Here is a 19397-nt window from a genome sequence, read left to right on the forward strand (position 1 = left end):
ACCGGTTCGGGTCTTGGATAGGCGGGATCAGGTCCTGCGTGGCAAGACCATTCCTTTGGTGAAAGTCTTGTGGAAACATCACGGAGTGGAGGAAGCCACTTGGGAACGTGAGTTGGAAGTCCGTGAAAACTATCCGGACTTGTTTGTTGATGTGTAATCTTGTATTTAGAATTTGAACTATTGCTGAACTTAAGAGCTTTTATATATGTCTTAAGTTGTGAAACATTGAAAATGTTTTGGTTTATTGGAAGTATGTTTTGGAACTTGCCTCATATGGAAGTTGACTGTAACATGGTATATGTTGAATATATTGTTGAAATCGGAAAGATAGTGCATAATGTTGATGCATGTTGGAAGTACATATGTTGTTTGCATATTGTGAAATGTCTCTTGTTAAAGGGATGAGGTGACCGGTAATGGGTCGAATTATTGGATGCTAAAGTGTAACATTGTTTAATTGGAGAAAACTTGTTTTTGAAAACTTGTGCTTAATTTCGGAGACGAAATTCTTTAAGGGGGGGAGGTTATAGCGATCCCAGGTTTACCCTTGTTGTACAGTGATCCGGACATGTGTCCGTGGATGTTGGTAGTTGTTTAATATTTTGTTTACATCCATTTTACTTTGTGATTGAGTTATAGGATGTGTTGGGCAGGTTTGTTACAGGTTGGTTGAGTTTAGAAACCAAAACTAGTTGCCCAGGTTTTGGCCTGTACGCTCGAGCGGGGGTGTTGGCGCTCGAGCGGGGAATACACCCTTCCAGTATTTCCTGTGCAGTGTTGGACGCTCGAGCGTGGGATTGACCGCTCGAGCGGGAGTGTTGTATGTGACGCTCGAACGGGGGAGTTGGCGCTCGAGCGGAGACCTGGTTCTGTAAAAGTTCTGGGAGTGAGTATCCGGCGCTCGAGCTGGAGTTTGGTCGCTCGAGAGGGAGTCTGTGAGTTACGCTCGAGCGGGGGTTTTGACGCTAGAGCGGGGCGACTTTTATATAAATCCGAGATCCGACTTTTGGATCACTTTTTCACTTTCTCTTCTCTCTCCTACTTTTCCAAAAACTCCATTGTTGAGCCTCTCACTCTAACCTTCTCTCTAGGTTTTGATCTAGTAAGAGTGGTTTGCTCACCTTTGGCCTTTACAAAAGAGTTGTTGATCGTCGAGGGCTTCATTTTAATCTAAAAATTTTGGGTTTTGGAGCACATTGGGTTTTATCATCTTCTCCTTTGGGGCTCCGAATTTGAGGTAGGGATATCCTACTCCTCTCTATGGGTTTTGTCTTTAAATTTTGGCATTTTGAGATGTTGGGCTTGGTTTGGTAATTTTGTGAAAGTTTGGGGGCTTTTGTGTAATTTTACAAAAGTTGGGGTTTTGTTCATAATAAACCTAAATGCATGTTTGGCACAGAAAAATGGAATGATTGTTGAATCATTGATGAAAATGGGACCTAAGGGTTGAAATGTTAATTATGGGAATTGACCTAATTACCTTGTTTAATTAATTGGGATAATTAATTGAGAAGAGTGAGGAAATGAAATGTTGATTAAATATCCATTGTGCATTTATTTTCTGTTTAGAAATAACTGCTTTGGGCTATCGGTGGAGGATAGTCGTGATTATTGTAGACAATGCATGATGATTAGGCAAACTGAAACTAATCAATGAAGTGTGTCATGGAACTTGACGGTTGATAGAATACATTAATTGTATGTATTGGGTGTTTGTATATAGAACCAATGTGTTTGTATACGTTATGTGTAGAGGAGGAGATAGGGGATGTACTCCGCGGTTTAGGGGAAGATAGGGGATGTACCTCTAAACCGATTAGTGTTGGGAGAAGATAGGGGATGAACTCCGTAGATACAGCTCATATGCTTGTCTAGAAGTGAAGATAGAGCTTATATGCTTATCTTGGTGATGTGTGGATATAGCTTTTATGCTTATCTATGGATATTGTTGTTATACATATCTGTTGTAGAATGTGGATATAGCTTATTTGCTTATCTGAGAATGTGGATATCGTTGTTATACATATCGGTTGAGAATGTGGTTAGTGCTTATATGCCTATCCGTTGAAAAAGGGAAAATGAAAGGAAACTTGGACTCATAAGTCGTATGACATAAATATTAAATTTATGTGAATGTATCAGTGTTGGCCATCTATCAATTGCTAATGTTTTAGTCATTGTTCATGGTTGGTTTAGTATATTTCTACTGGGCTGTGGCTCACCCTATATGGGAATATCATTTTCAGGTGCAGGTAGCATGCCACCTCCAAGGACATAGCTGGGAGGCTAGTGGCGGGCATACTTTTATTGCTTAACTTTTGATGTATTACATGTAACTTCAAGCCAAGGGCTTAAGGTGTAAACGAGTTAGTACTCTTTTGTTGTAACCAAGTGTTAACTTGGAAAGCTGTAAGCCTGTAGGGCATTTTGTTATGATGTTAACATGTAATACTTATGTAATGGAATTCTAATGAATGAATAAATGTGGAACGTTTGTATATTAACGCATGTCTTATTTAATGGGTTTAATGTTATTATTTTGAGGGCGTTACATTTGTGAAGTGTGGATATAGCTTATATGCTTATCTTTGTGAAGTGTGGATATAGCTTATATGCTTATCTGTGGATATTGTGGTTATACATATCTGTTGTAGAATGTGGACATAGCTTATATGCTTATCTGTGGATATTGTTGTTATTCATATCTGATGAGAATGTGGGTAGTGCTTATATGCCTATCTGTTGAAAAGGGGAAAATGAAAAGTAATTTGGACTCATAAGTCGTATGACATAAATGTGTGATTTATGTGAATGTATCGGTGTTGGCCAAATATCAATTGCTAATATTTTAGTCATTGTTCATGGTTGGTTTAGTATATTTCTACTGGGCTGTGGCTCACCCTATATGGGAATATCATTTTCAGGTACAGGTAGCATGCCACCTCCAAGGACGTAGCTTGGGAGGCTAGAGGCAGGCGGACTTTTGTTATTTTGTTCTTTTGATGTATTACATGTAAATTCAAGCCAAGGGCTTAAGGTGTATGAGTTAGTACTCTTTTTGTTGTAACCAAGTGTTAACTTGGAAAGCTGTAAGCCCGTAGGGCATTTCGCTTTTGTTGTTAACATGTAATACCTATGTAATGAAACTCTCATGAATGAAAGAATGTGGAACTTTTGTATATCAAGGCATGTCTTAATTGTTGGGTTTAATGTTATTATTTTGAGGGCGTTACATGTTAGGCATCTTCAAAAATTTGAATGGAAGAGTTTTTTTAACATCTGATTTGTGGTCAAATAATTGTTTAGAATATCAATGTATCATTGCACATTTTATTGATAATGGTTAGAAATTAAATAAAAGAATTATTTTATTTAGATTAGTTGAACTTCCATACACTGCTCATTCACTTACTGTAGAAATAAGAAATGCATTATCTGAGTGGGCTTTGTAAATAAAATATTTACCATTAGTCTAGATAATGTAACAGATTACAATCTGACTGTAACCCATTTGAAATCAACTTTGCAATTACTTATTGGTGGTGATTTATTTCATGCTCATTGTTATGCCCATATTTTAAATTTGATTGTTAAAAAAGTTATGCATGTATATGAGACTTCTATATTGGTAATAAAAAATGTGGTTGTTACTATTATGTCTTCCGCTAGTCGAATTTCGGAATTCAAGAAAATTGTCAATAAGAAAGTATGTAATTTAAAATTTTAATTTTAGATATAGATAGCAAGTGGAATTCAATGTATAATATGTTAAAAAGAGCTTGTAAACAAAGAAAAATAATAGATTTATTTTTTGCAACAACATTAATAGGAGGAGTACTGACTCCCACAGAACTTAATTTGCGCCAAATAATCTTATATAAAGATTTTCTAAAATTTTTGATACTACAACAAAATTATTCTCTTATATATATGTTCCTACTTCACCATTTGTTTTACATATGTTAGTAGAAATAATGAAAGTTTTCGTAAAATATATGGGTAATGAATATTTTGTAACCATTATTGCTGCAATGAAAGAAAAATTTGATAAATATTTTATTCCATTGCCTCATCTTTTAGGTTTAGTCATAATAATTGATCATAAGTATAAAAAAATTGGTTTACAAGAATTTTTAGAATGCATTTTCGCTGATCAAAAACAATTTGCCCTTATTATGCAAACATGCAAAACATTATTTGAATAATACAGAGCAGCTGCATCTGCAAATACACCAATACACACTACACCAGTAGCTTCGTCTCGAGGTGAAAGATTAAGTATTTTTTAAGTAATAAAAAGTAGAAGAATAACTCAACATACAAGCATAAGTAGTTATGAACTACAACGTTATTTGGAAAGCCTAACAGTGGATGATTTCGAAAATTTTGACATTTTGGATTGTTGGAAACAAAATGAAACTATATGGCTTGTATTTTCACAGATGGCCCGTGATATACTAACTGTTCCTATTTCTACAGTTGCTTCATAAACACCTTTTAATGCAGGTGGACAAGTGCTGAACGATTATCGTAACAAGCTTTCACCCCAAATGATTGAGACACTGATCATATCCAGAGATCATATGCATGCACTTACAAGAAGACAACATTATAGTAAAAATGAGAGAATTCAAAGTGGTTTAGATGACATATCCTCGGGCAACGCAAGTGAATTATCTGCTTCCTCTGATGAATTATCAACAATTTGTTTTTTACTATTTCATTTCGTTATTTTTTTGTATTAGATTATTGAGGTGTAATACATTGCAAATGATTGGTAGGCTAGTAGGTGCTAAACTAGTTGGGATGTCCTTGATCTATAGTGATGCAATTGTTCTATCATAATCAATAATCTACATTTATTTTATTTAATGATATAAATTTTTGTAATATTTTATTTCATTTTGAAATAAAAATTATTTATTCAATAAATGTTATCTATTTAATTTAATGATTGTAATATTGAAAGTTTCATTTTGATATATATAAAATTATTCATTTCAGAAGATGAAAATTACATAATTTTATACTTTTTTAGTCATAAGTTCATAACCAAAAAAAAAAAAGTCATACATAATTAAATTTAAATACCACCATACATGAAACATAATCAAACATCTCATTAATCTTGACTAAAATACTCTAGTATAATTTTTCTTTTATTTTTTATCCCTCATAAATAATCTATATACATAATATATTTAACGTTTATTTTTAGCAAAAAAAAAAGGCCCGACCCCTGAGCCTAGGCCCAAGGCCTTAATCTAAGTGGGCCTGGGACCCACTTTTTAGCCGCAGCCCAACTCGAAAAAAAAGAAAGAAAGCAAGAGCCCACACGCCCATCATGGGCCGACCCAGGCCGAGCCATATTTACATATTGCGCTACAAAGAGAAGCTCACCCCAATTTAGTCCAATAATGATGTTGTTTTGTCGCTTTGGATGAAATCTCCCAAACGATGCTGTTAGTTTAAATGAAAGAGTATTTAACAGAATTTCGCACCACCGATTTAGAGCATCTCCAATTATATTACCTATATCTCAATCTAAAAAGAGCAAGGTAAATTACATTGACACCCCCTGAGGTTTCTGTTTAATATAGGGCCCCCTTTCACATTTGAAAAATTACACTTATCCCTTGTTAGATTAAAATGACATATTTGCCCCTTAGCCTTTATAAAATAATAAAATAATATAGATATTCTGCTCATGTCATTTCGAGGGAAATAGTAATCATTTTCTTTGGTTTAACTCATACAAAAAATTAATTTTTTTTTATTTTTTATTTTTATTGAATTTTGAAAAATATTTTAAACAATTTTTTGTTAGTTTTTAGATACACCTAATCTAGATATTTTTAAGAAGTATAATATTTTGTAGTTTTTTTTTTTAAATTCACCAAATACAAAAAAAAAAAAATACAAAAATTCAATATATTATCTTATTTTGTTGTACTCAATATTTTTTAAAAGTTTTTTGTACAAATTTTATACTTTTTAATTATATAATCTAGATATAATGTTGGAAATAAGAATGAAAAATTATATTCATATATAAAAAATTATACAAAAAAATCATAAAAATGAAGTAATAGTGATATTGTTGTAAATATAAATCATGTTTATGAGTATTTTGTTTTAAAGTGAAATGTCACCATTAAACTATATCATTGTGTTTAAAAATTCTATATAAAATTTATGTTTATCATCATTCAATAAGAATATTTTCAGGTAGAATTTAATAATAAAAAGTTATAAAATGTAGTCATGATGATAGGAAGAAGAAATGATAGGAAAAATGATAAGATGGTCATTTAGAAAATTTTGGAGTATGATTTCAGTAATTCATAGAGCAATTTGTAATGAGATTACAAATCTCAGGGAGAGAAATGTAATTTTTCAAATGTGAGAGAGATCTGTATTAAACAGAAATCTCAAGAGGTGTTAGTGTAATTTATCCAAAAAACAATGTTACCTATATTTTCTTCAAATTGTGCATTCCCTATTTTAAGTGATCACTTTTTTAATTACTTTCTTTAACAATACGTCTTATTTTTTTTTAATTATTATTTAATTATTTTTATTCAATTAAACTTATTTTCGAGAGATTGATCAACAAATCTCATATTTTGGACTTGTGATCCATATAATTTCATTTTTTTTTTTGTGATCTATTTAGTCATTTTAGATATATAATGACTCATTTGATATTATACTTTCCTTAATTGTTATTGTTTGTTGGAATGTTATATTAGAATGTTACATTTCAAAACGAAAAAAAAAAACTAACAAATTTTTGTTTTTTAGAATGTTAGAGCATCCCCATTGAATCCCCTAAATCCATCTCTTACCTATTTTAAGGAGTCTTTCTTCATAAAATCAACCCCATCAGCTCCCCTAAAATAACTTCCTATATAAGAAATGCTACAGATGCGCCCCAAATGTAGGGAGCAACTGTTCACCACCCAAAAATATAAAATTATTTTTTATTCAACCATCATTGGTTCTTATGCATCTCCATCTTAAAAAATATAAAATAATTAAAAATAATATTTTATTAGAATAGAGAAAAAAAAAACATGAAATCTGTTAGGGGAAATAGATGAAAAAGTTATTCATAAAATAAAAAATAATTTTTTTAATAATATTTTAGAATAAAATATAAGTAAGCTGGCAAAGATGTTGTTACATCATAGTATTAGATTAGAGAGAGTAAAGAGAAAAAAGGGTTATATGTTTAGGGAATGAACATTAGGAAAGTGTGTTTTGGGAAATAAAAAATTTGAGAAATGATATGACTTAAAATAGATTAAAAAACTAAAAATTCACTTTTCACCCACCTTCCAAAAAAAAAAAAGAAAAAAGAAAAGGCTGCTGGGAATGAATTTTTGAATTTTCACCCCTTAAAATAGCTAAAAATTGATAAAAGCATCCACAATGAACACACTAACCAGTGTGTTAGTGTCAGGTGCTAAATTTTGACTAACTGAGGGTATTGTTTGGGGCTGCAATAGAGCTGTTAGCGTGTGTGTTAGTGGTGTGTGTTAATTTGTTTGTTATCTGCAGCTAGCGTTTTAGCTAGTGAAGGAGTGCGTTTGTTTGTGTTACCGGTTGACCTGCCGGATGTCCGGCCGGTTGACCAGTCAATGGCAAATTTTTTTTTTTTTTTTATACTTGTTGGGATTTTTTTTTTTGGACTTGAAATTTAATTTTGGACTTGAAATTTTTGATTAAACTAAATTATTTATTTATTTTATTTATTATATACACACACACATATATATATATATATATATATATATATATATATATATTTAACACACACCTTAATACATCCATTGCACCACCACTCACTCTCTAAAATTAACAAACTCTTAACACATCTTAACAAATATTTTTGAGCCTCACTTTTATTACTTTTTGTCATATAACACACACATTAATACACTTTTTTAGCCATCCCATTGTGGACGCCCTAATAGGGTACTATTTTTGGGATGCTCTTAGCCGTAGAAGAGAGAGAACACTCACATACATCATTAATATTCATTGATTCGTTCACCTAATCCTGAGGAACTCTAATGAGCTGCTTGTCAACAATTCATCAATTACGGAGCCGACTTTCAGAATCTCAACCTCATTGCTAGGTAACAACAACATGATTCTTGTGATAAATCTCTACCTGTTTGAAATTAATCATTTGGTTCTCCCAATTTTAGGGTTTACTGTCAAAAGCTTTGAGATTAATTTTACAATTGATTTTTGAGATCCCTCATAAATGGAAAAGAAGAATATCAAATTTCCTTTTAGAAGATGATATAAGAATACTTGTGTATTGTTATAGCTGTTTCTACTATTAAGCTCATTACAATCTTCAATCTTTATATTAAATACAATTTGTTAAAATTCATTTACTAAAGATTCACAATCCGAAACAAAACAAAAACAAATAAAAAATAGAGATTTAGATTTATAGTGACCATACTGGAGGCTTAGGACAAATATATTAGTAATCACTCATAAACCATACCATGTACTAGCGATTTAGATATGTGTCTAGTTTAACAAATTTGCAGTATGTCATCAGATGAAATTTATGATGTTATTTGTAACATGTTGATTTCTTTCCCTCTCCCCTTTCTTTTACAGCTTCCCTCATAAACCACTGCCTCTTTCTCCACCAACAACCACCTCCCTTCCTATTTACCAAATCTCAAATAACCATCAAAACCAGAATCACCACCCCAAACTCACCACCACCAACATCAAATTTGAACCATTTTGGTAATTTATTCAATGGAAAATAGCATCCTAGCAACATTGCCTTTTCAAATCAATATAAAAGAATCCAACAATTTTTGGTTCTACAAGGTTTATATTCAAGAAAAATAAAATAAAACAAAGCAAAATAAAATAAATAAGATGACAATAAAGAGAGAAGCCACATCATGTGTGTGTGGTTTCGCTACTACCATACACCCACAGCACACAAAAGCCCCAATGCTGCATCTCTCTTTTCATTAATTTTCACTCAATATTTATTTTTACAATAAAAACCTCTATATAAAATGTATATTTAGTAGATACTAGAGAGGATTGGATTTTATCCTAAGAAGCACCACGGGCACGTGACATGACACGGCCATGCGGACACGTAATTTTTAAAAATATGTAGGACATGACACTTTGGGGACACGTTCAAAACATAATTTTTTATATTTTTATTATATATATATATTTTTAAATATTTGATATGTATTTTATGTCAAATATTTAATTTTACCAAATTTATCAACCTTAGGTATGCTATTTTATTAAAAAAAAATTAAAATTGTAATTTAAAAAAAAAAATAGTGCTCAGCGTGTCCTTAGAGTGTCCCTAGCGTGTCGTCACCGTGCCCCAACGTGTTTGTAGCGTGTCCGAAGTGTCCCAGCGTATCCAACTCTTTCCAGTGTGTCCGACACATGTTCGGAGCGTGTTCGGCGTGTGTCCGACATGTGTATGACACCTATACGCAACGTCCAAGGACATGTCCGTGCTGCATAGATTTTATCTAATATCTAACATATCCTAACCAAACAAAATAGCTTTGCACTATCAGTTGAGTTTTGCCAAGTGCACAAAATTAGTGCACAGAAAAATATGCAGAATAGAAAGCGATCAATTATGTGCATTTTATGGGCAGCAATTCTGTGCACATAGGTGAGGCTCTACGGAATTTTTCGGGTGGATAACAATTGAGAAACAATGTGCATGGTTGGCCTAGATTGTGGATTGACATACAAACATGCAATTGCATATTTTACACTGCACATCACTACCTCTTCAACTTCAGGGAAGGGAGGCGAAAGGTGTTGATCCAACACATCCTTTAACTGTATGTTCCCAATAGTTGGGGTTAACAAGGAGGTCATGAAGTCTCTCAGAATGGGGAGAGGATTATATTTTGGAAGGATAGGCGGTGTGGGGATGTGATGTTGGAGGTACTTTTCCATTGCTTTTCAGGATTGCGGCGGATCAGGAGTTGATTGTTGCGGATTGTTTAGGGAATGGAGAGGTGGTGGTCTGGGATATTTGTGAGTGATAAAGATTAGAGGCGATTGGTCGTTGACCTCTGGGTAGATGGTAGGCACTTCAATAACTTGAGATCACCGAAGACAGAAGAGGAGAAGACCAAGGCAAGCTTAGAGAGGAAAGAGGTGGTAGTGAGAGACCTTGAACACTTAATGTATGTTATGTGATTCTTATCGCTCTTGCTGTGTGTTTGTGGCTGCACTTATGATGCCGTTATATAGACTCCAGGAGTATTGGAGCCCAAGCAACCTCAAGACAGGTGGCAAGTTCTCCTCAACTCGATAGGAGGGTGATATCAGCCCTATTAGCTGTGTCTTATGATTCAAGTCCTCGGGAAGGTTGCATCATAGGAACTGCAGGGGTAGGTATGATATCTTGAGAGGCATATCATATGTGCATAGATGTAAGTGTAAGGTCAACGTCTCTTTTTCTAAGCCAGGTCAAAGGGGGAGCTATCACTACAGGGAGATACTTACACGACCTTGACGATCCTGAGATCTTAGCCTCTAATCCACAATCCTCCAATGATCCCAAGCTGGAGTGCCTAGGTCCTGCTCCCGACCTAGGCAGTCAAGAGGGTGAATGCATGGGTGAGCCAAGGGCTCATCTCAGTAGCTAAGTAAACATAGGTGAGCCGAACATAAGTGGGCCAAGAGTCCGGCTATGTTGCTATGGAGTTGGGGTGAGTGGGTAAAGAATATATTTCTTGAGTTATGAAGGGCTATGAAGGGCCATGACGAGTTCTAAGTGAGCCGGCTCCATGTGGCCTTATTTCATACTTAGTGGTGTGTATGCCCCCGCTTAGGCTAGGCATACAGTCTCGACTCATCGTGGTGCCTCAGAGGTCTACCACGTGGATGTGTAGTGGTGTTGACGTGACACCCGTAGGGCTCTCCACGTGCCAAGTATAGTATAGATACCCACAATATTCAATTGCAGTGACCAGTTCAGGATTGGGAAGTTGCTCAATTGGAGGAGATGTTGGGGTTCTTATATGGGTTGGGCCCAGTGGGTAGAGGGGAGGATGTGGTTGTGTGGGAGGTGTCTGGTATTAAAGGACAATTTTTTGTTTTGTCCTTTTATCCGAGTTTGGTGGGGGCGGTGACAGGGTATTTCCTTGGAGGAGCATTTGGGTGCTAGGTATTCCGTCTAAGGTAGTGTTCTTTTTGTGGACGGTTACCTTGGGAAAGAACATGACTATTGACAACTTGGTTTGTTGAGGACATGTCCTAGTGAATCGATATTGTATGTGTTGTGCAGATGCAGAGTCAGTGGATCATTTGCTTCTTCATTGTGATGTAGCATCACGGCTCTAGGGGTTGGTTTGGTCTTTGTTTGGGATTGTTTGGGTGCAGCCAATGGGGGGTGTTGGAGCTGTTGTGGAGTTGGTGGGGTGCTCGGGTTGGGCGTCGACATCGGCGAAATTGGTTGGTGGTGCCGTTTTGTTTGAGGTGGTTGGTTTGGTTGGAGAGGAATTGGCGCACATTTTAAGAGATTGGCCATTCAGTGTCATGGCTTGAGAATTGATTGTTGCTTACTTTGTGTAGTTGGTTGGAGAAAAGAGTGGATCTGGGTTTATTTATTTTCATAGATTTTTTGGATAAGGTTCTTAGTCAGGAGTTTTAGCTTCCCCATATTTGGGATTTTTATATTCTTTGCATCATCTTTATACTTTTTCAATAAATTTTATTTATTTATCAAAAAGTCTCCTGGATGCTTTCCTTTGATCACTCTCAGTGCCAACACACCAAAGCTATAAACGTCACACTTTTGAGTTACCTTCATTCATTGTGCAAGCAAGCTTTGCAAAAAAAAAAAAAAAAAGGCATGATCATGCACTTGTTTTGTTACACTTCAGATTCTATATCAATTTAGGAGATCTTAAAACTTTGTTTACCTTCTGCAACATAGCTGTATGTGCTTGCAAATGCACTCCAGTTAGAGGAATCTAGCTTCAAAAGCTTGATAGTGCCAAAGTCTGAAACACGAGCCTCGTACTCCTCATCAATCAAGACATTGTTGCTGGAAATGTCTCGGCGAACAATGGCCAGTGTGCAATCATGGTGCATGTATGACAAAGCGCTTGCTACACCCTTAATAATATTCACCCTCTTAGGCAAATCCAATTCTTTAGCTTCGTCATCTTTGTTGAAAATTGCAGCCAAACTACCTCTTTCAAGGTACTCATAAACTGGAAAAAAGTGTCGAACATGTGAACAAAACCCAAAAAGCTTCACTATGTTTCGATACTTAATTTCTGTCAATGTTCTTACCTCATTTAAGAAATCTTTCCAATCAGCCCTCTCGGATAACGGATGAAGTTTCTTCACAGCTAGCTGACGGTAACTTCGCTTTGTAGACAGTTCCATATCCTCCTTTTCCAATGCAATATTTAGCATTGAAATTCTTGGTATTGCTCTTCCATCGAATATTGATATCAATAACAAATCTTCACTCGAGGGTTGGGTGTGACCCTCTTTAACTTGTGATATAAGACGACGAGAAGTCCGATGAATGCACCTAGAAGAAAGAGCACTCCACCCAGAGGGAGCACAATTATAAGAACAAGTGCCCTTTTGTCTAGAGTGTGTGTATCCAATGCAGAAGGAATTTTGCAAGGCTACAAGCCTGTGACATTTCCACATAGATCTTTGTTCCCTTACAGTGCTTCTATTGATGCATTCATGAAAGTGTTGCTCATGAGAATAGAACCTTGCAACTCATTGTATGATATACCAACATACGCCAAGCCTATGAAGCACGGACACCTCTCCAGGGCTTGCGTATCAGTGTCGGACACGCGTCGGACATGCTGTAGACACGTGTCCAACACTCTCCCTAAGGTGTCCTTTTTTTTTGAATTTTTTTGCAGCCGGACATGTTTTGGACACGCTCGGACACGTTTCGGACACTGCGGGGTACAAAACCTAATTTCTGAAACTTCCAAATGGGGCCAAACTATAAAAAACAAAAACAGAAAACGAAGAGAGAAGAGAATCGAAGGAGAAGAGAAGAACAGAGAAGAGAGGACAGAGAGAGAAGCGAAAGAGGGTGAAGAAGAACCTGAACTGGTGAAGAACTAGTTGAAGAACAGATCGAGCTATGTGTCTTTTGCAATTCGCAGTTCATCTCTCTACCTGTGTCTTTCGGCTCTTTCTCTCTCTCTCTCGCTCTCTCGCTGTTTCGCAGCTCGTCACTCTATCTCTCTCTGTTTTCGTCTCTCTTTCCCTCTGTTTTCTATGTTTCTAATCTGTGTTCATATATATATATGATTTGTGTTTATATATATATATATATTTTATTCTCTTTTTGAGAGATTAAAAATTCTTTTTATTTTTTATTTCTTTTTCTTCTCTCTTACGAGAGATTAAAACTTCTTTTTTTTTTAAAAAAAAATCTTTATTTATTTATTTATATCTTAACCCCTCTTTTTTCCCTTTTTTTTCTTTCTATTTTTTCTATTTTTTGGGATATTCTTGTTTGTTTAATGTTGAACATATATATAGAACTACTTACTTTTATTTGTTAGAAAAATTAATTTATTGAATGTGTTTATTAATTTTATTATTTGATTCAATGTGTTCATTAATTATATTGCTATTGTAATTTCATAGGAAATTTTTTATTCTTTAATATGGCAGTTGATGTTGAAGTAGTGAAATGTATATTTTTTAAATTTTTTTTAAGTGTTATATAAATAAATTAAATTATATATATTAAACGTGTCCCCAACGTGTCGTGTCTCCTGTTTTTTAAAATTTTGCGTGTCCGCATGTCCATGTCCGTGTTCGTGCTTCATAGCGCCAAGCCACGCATATCTTCAAAACTCTTTGGAATATTGTAGGAGTGGTTCAACTTCTCCAAGCTCTGCAAATTTGTGATTTTCGATGGTATTTCCTCTACGAGAATGTTACTACTTAGATCCATCTCGGTTAGTTGAAATAACTTACCAATCTATAATGGAATTTTTTGGTTGAACATGTTGTTGCTCAGATTCAAGTAAAACATATTTCAATGGTTCTCCAAAATACCTAGTATTGGCCCACTAAATTTGTTTGTGGATAGATCAAGTTTTGACAACTTAGTTAGTGATTTGAGTTTTTGAGGTATCCAACCCGACAGCTGATTTTCAGCCAAAATTAGCCACTCCAAAGAAGTCAACTTTCCAAATTCCTTTGGGATCTCCCCAATGAAACGATTTGAAGATAAATCAAGTTGTTCTAGCCGTGTTAACTTTCCAAACCCTAGTGGAATACCACCAGTGATGTTATTTCTTGCTATTTTTATGAGTGTCAAATTTGGAAATATTCCCCAATTTTCTGAGAATTCACCACAAAAATTATTGTTACTCAGATCTAGGTAGACTAGGTTTGGACTAGTGCCAAAATCTTCAAATATATTTCCAATAAGTTGGTTTCCCTCAAAGCGAGCCGTGGCTAAGCTTGAGCATTTCTCAGACTTTTAGGGATTGTACTTGTGTGCTGATTGTGGTGCATTGTGAAGTAATGAAGTTTACCACCTTGGCAAAGCTCTGGAAGATTGCCAGAAAATTGATTTTCATCCATTACCAGCCCAACCAATCTTTTCAAATTGTCAAATTCCTATGGAATGCGGTTGGATAATCGGTTGGAATGGAGGTTTAGAATTTCTAAATTGGTCAAATCACTTAAGGAAGCTTGAATGGGACCACTAAGTTGATTTGAACTCAATTCCAGATAAATGATGGACTTCAAGTTCCGTAATTCTTTAGGAATTGGACCAAAGAGTTGATTATTCCAGAGGTATAGTCGAGCTAGGGAGCTCAAATCACCTAAAGATGTTGGGATTGAGCCAGTAAGATTGTTGGTTTGAAAGGTTAGGCTCTGGAGTGATTTCAACTGTCCTATCTTTTGGGGAATGGAACCAGATAGGGAATTGTTGAAGAAGTGCAACACAGTTAGGTTATTCAAGTTTTCCAATGTGGAAGGAATAAGACCTGTGAGATTGTTGCCATCCGTGTAGAGCTTAACAAGATTGACTAGGTTTCCCATTTCAGGAGGAATGGAACCATAAAGATCATTTCCATAGAGATATGGACGAGTCAAGTTTCTCAAATTGGATAAAGAAGTAGGAATGGGACCTAAAAGACTATTGGTGTACAAAACAAGCTCATTTGAGGAATTGAGCCGTTCAACTGATTATCGAACAAGTGGAGAGTTTCAAGATTTGTTAGCAGGCAGATTTTCGAGGGGATGTTTCTTAAGAATTGGTTGGTGGATAAATCAAGATAGATGAGTTTGGAGAACACCAAAGAATTTATTGATGCTAAGCTCAATATATGCAAGATTGGGAAACAATGAAAATGAAAAGTTGTTAGGCGTACCATTTACACTTGAACTTGTGAGGTTCAATCTAAGGACGCTTCTATCAAGGTTGAAAGAAACTCCAAACCAATTGCAGGGACTGGCATTTGTTGAGCCACTATCATGGACTGGAAGGACCCATGAAGTTAGCAGGGAATCATCTGCACTTTGCAGGCTGGCTTTCCTTGTGAGGATAGCATTAGCTTCTTCAGCAGAAGCAGAAGCAACATTAATGGTTGAAGAAAAGAGTGCAACAAACAGGACTAAGGAAAAAAGGCAGAATAGTTTCTCTAAAGGTCCCATTGCCTTTCTTTTTTCTTTTTTTTCTTTTTTTCTTTTGACTAATGGGTGTTAAAGGCTCTAATTTATACACAATTTTTCTACTGGTTCCCATATTATTCATGCTATATAGACTTTGAACTTGGAAGTCTTCGTAATTAGGTCCCATATATGTAATTTTTTTTAAGGTAAAATGATGGTCGACTTGAGTCCGTTCCACACGCTGAGGTTAAGTTCTTTGTGTCTTAATTAGTGAAGAAAAACTAATCCCCTTATCTTTGATCTTTAGCTTTGGGGAAGTTTTTGGAAAGAACCTAGCTACATGAATGTTGAACAGACCAAATATTATACTGAAAAATAGAAAAAAAAAGTCGGTGTCGAAATCTAGAAATAACTACTTTAGACACTTTTTTTTTTGGTTGTTTTGTTGAAGTTTTAAAGAAATTTCATTTTGCTCAAACTATCACTTAATAATCAATTTAACTAATGTCCTTTTAATTATATTAATTTTACACCTAAACTATTCAATTTTAGATCAATTTGACCTCTACCTTTAGCTGTGTCACGACCCCAAACCGCCCCTAGTAGTTTAGTGCCGTGATGGCCAGTAATCCTAGATTACTGAAGGCCAACTTTCAAAATTCAACACAATCAGAGTATAAACATAGGGGGCTCAAACGTACGGAAGCAAAATATACAAATTTAATTAGTCCATAAGAGCAGTGCGTAAGTTACATGGAATGGCATACAACTTTACATAATATTACAACTTGGATACAAATACAATAAGGTACAAAATACATTTTACATCTTGATCAAAAAGCTTCTCCAGCCGACATATGTGAATTACAAGCATTATAAGCCGAGAAGCATAATTTTCAAGACTGCCGACATGAATACAAGTTAGGCCGACATAACAAAACCCAAAACAAGCTTGCGAGTCACACCTAGGCGTCACCACCTTCCTGCTCATCACCTACATATATATATAGAGAGGGTGAGCTTGGATACTCAGTGAATGGTACAAGTAATAAAGGGGTTGCATGTATGACATCCGAGATCTTTAACAAAACCGTACATAATCATAGCTTATGACAAACGTGGAATAAATCGAGTCCATCTAACAAATCTATCGAGCTTCAGCAATCAAAGTTTTTCAAGTTTGATGGGTGACATTAACAAAGATTGTGCTACAAATGCTTATAGTCCCCTAGCACGTGCGGACTTTCAAGATTGTGCTACAAATGCTTATAGTCCCCTAGCACGTACGGACTTTCAAGATTGTGCTACAAATGCTTATAGTCCCTAGCACGTACAGACTTTTAAGATTGTGCTACAAATGCTTATAGTCCCCTAGCATGTACGGACTTTCAAGATTGTGCTACAAATGCTTATAGTCCCCTAACACGTACGGACTTTCAAGATTGTGCTACAAATGCTTATAGTCCCCTAGCACGTACGGACTTTCAAGATTTCAAGATCAAAGCTAATACTTGATACACAAATAGGGATAGTCATTCATGCTTAGCAAATACTTTTCAAAACAAAGCAAAACTTCATCAAAACTTTATAACGTAGCTTTATCAAAAATACCACTCACCTAGTTCTTCAACGTCGGGGTCAAGCGAGAGTCCAAGTCCTTAATACACGAATCTAACGGTTAGATCTCTAAGAATCAAGCTGGAAGACCCACTCCTTCACTCTAAAACTCCTTCTTCCCTCTAGAGCTTCTCTCTCTCAAGGCAAAGATATGATACAAAATGATAGGTCCTACTCACTGCCGGCTGATTTAACACTCAGCTCGGACACGTGGCGATGGCTGGTTGGTTCTTCCCGAAAAGGTGGCTGACAAACCAGACAAAGTATGGCGAAAGGGTGTTTAACAAGTAAAACAGTATGGCATTCTGACAAGGTACTGACATCGGGTGAAAACACCGGCTCCGGTAGGTGAGGTGTCTATGATCCCGGCTAGGACGGACAACACTTGGCCTAGATGTACCACACCTCGGCCTAGATGTGCCACACCTCGGTCTAGGTCGCACCAATCCGGAACAAGATCGCTTGGGTTCAAGGGTAACATCTCGACCCAGATGATACACCTTTCGACCTTGATGATACACCTCGGCCTAGAAAATGACATCTCGGCCAATATGCCAGGACGAAGGTAGAGGTCAACCAAAGTGGTTTCGAAGTGGTTCTGGCTTTAAGGTGACCTCAGCTAGACTCACCAGAAAGAACAAGACTCAACAAGTAAATTTTACATAAGTACAAACCAAGACAAAATCTTATTCTAGTTAAGACAAGTCAAGAAAATTCATTACCGCAACTTAGCAAAACAAGATTATACAAATGCTCATGCCCGAGGCTAAGGTGAGGAATGAGGGTCACTACAGTCTACCCTCCTTAGAGAAGTTTGGTCTCCAAACTTCAGTTATCTTGCTCTACAAATAACTCCGGATAACGGATTTTTATTTCCTCTTCCTTTTCCCATGTAGCCTCCTTGCCATAATGTCCCTCCCATTCGATCTTTACCATTGGTATCGATTTGTTTCTCAACTGCCGTTCTTGCCTGTCAATAATTCTCAGCGGCTTTTCCTCGTAGCCTAAATCTTCATTAACCAGAATCTCAGAATAATCAATCACATGCAGTGGATCACGGATATATTTCCTCAACATCGAAACATGAAACACGTTGTGGACTTGGCTTAATTTTGGCGGTAGGGCAAGCCTATAGGCAACAGGGTTGATCTTCTCGAGAATTTCAAATGGCCCAACATATCGAGGTGCTAATTTACCCTTCTTCCCAAATCTTGAAACCCCTGTCGTCGGCGAAATCTTCAAAAATACATGATCTCCAGTCTCAAATTCTAATTCCCTCCTTCTCTGGTCGGCATAACTCTTCTTCCGGCTCTACGCGGTTTTAATCCTTTGTTGAATGAGGTTAATCTTCTTGGTTGTAACTCGAACCAGTTCGGGACCAATCAGGGCTTTATCTCCCACTTCAATCCAACATATCGGCGACCTGCACTTCCTTCCATACAAGGCTTCGTACGGTGCCATGCCAATGCTGGCTTGATAACTGTTGTTGTTGGCGAATTCTACTAACGGTAGGTATACTTCCCAATTTCCCTTGAAATCTAACACACATAGTCTGAGCATATCTTCGAGTGTCTGAATCGTTCTTTCTGTTTGTCCATCGGTCTGGGGATGAAATGCTGTGCTAAACTTCAACTCGGTTCCCAAAGCCCTTTGTAAACTCTGCCAAAATCTAGAAACAAACTTCGAATCTCGGTCTGACACTATGGACATCGGCACTCTATGAAGCTTTACAATCTCATTCATATACAGTCCAGCAAGCTGGTCGGCATTGAATGTAGTCTTGACAGGCAAAAAGTGCGCTGACTTAGTAAATCTGTCAACTATAACCCAAATTGAGTTCATACCTTTTTGCGTCCTCGGCAAACCAATCACAAAATCCATGGAGATATGTTCCCATTTCCACTCAGGGATTGACAAGGGTTGAAGAAGTCCTGCTGGCCTCTGGTGCTCTGCTTTCACTTGCTGACAACATAGACACTGGGATACAAACTCGGCTATTTCTCTTTTCATATTTGACCACCAGAAAGTCCGCTTCACATCTTGGTACATCTTGGTGCTTCCCGGATGAACGGCAAATTTGGAGCTATGAGCTTCTTGCAAAATTT

The 19397-nt window shown here is 36.2% G+C and overlaps 1 long non-coding RNA gene and 1 pseudogene across 2 annotated transcripts in view; one reads left to right on the forward strand and one right to left on the reverse strand.

The window, feature by feature from the left end:
* The first annotated feature begins 8044 nt into the window (after positions 1 to 8044).
* LOC145822956 (uncharacterized) overlaps positions 8045 to 19397 on the forward strand; it is a 51382-nt gene continuing 40029 nt past the window's right edge. For both annotated transcript variants that reach the window (XR_014364844.1, XR_014364843.1), the window contains exon 1: positions 8045 to 8144. This is a non-coding gene — a long non-coding RNA (uncharacterized LOC145822956). The remainder of the gene's footprint in view (positions 8145 to 19397) is intronic.
* On the reverse strand, positions 11759 to 12717 carry LOC114273187 (MDIS1-interacting receptor like kinase 2 pseudogene; annotated as a pseudogene).

Source organism: Camellia sinensis, chromosome 3 (genome assembly GCF_055761805.1).
Source record: "Camellia sinensis isolate YWXY chromosome 3, ASM5576180v1, whole genome shotgun sequence".
Taxonomy (NCBI): domain Eukaryota; kingdom Viridiplantae; phylum Streptophyta; class Magnoliopsida; order Ericales; family Theaceae; genus Camellia; species Camellia sinensis.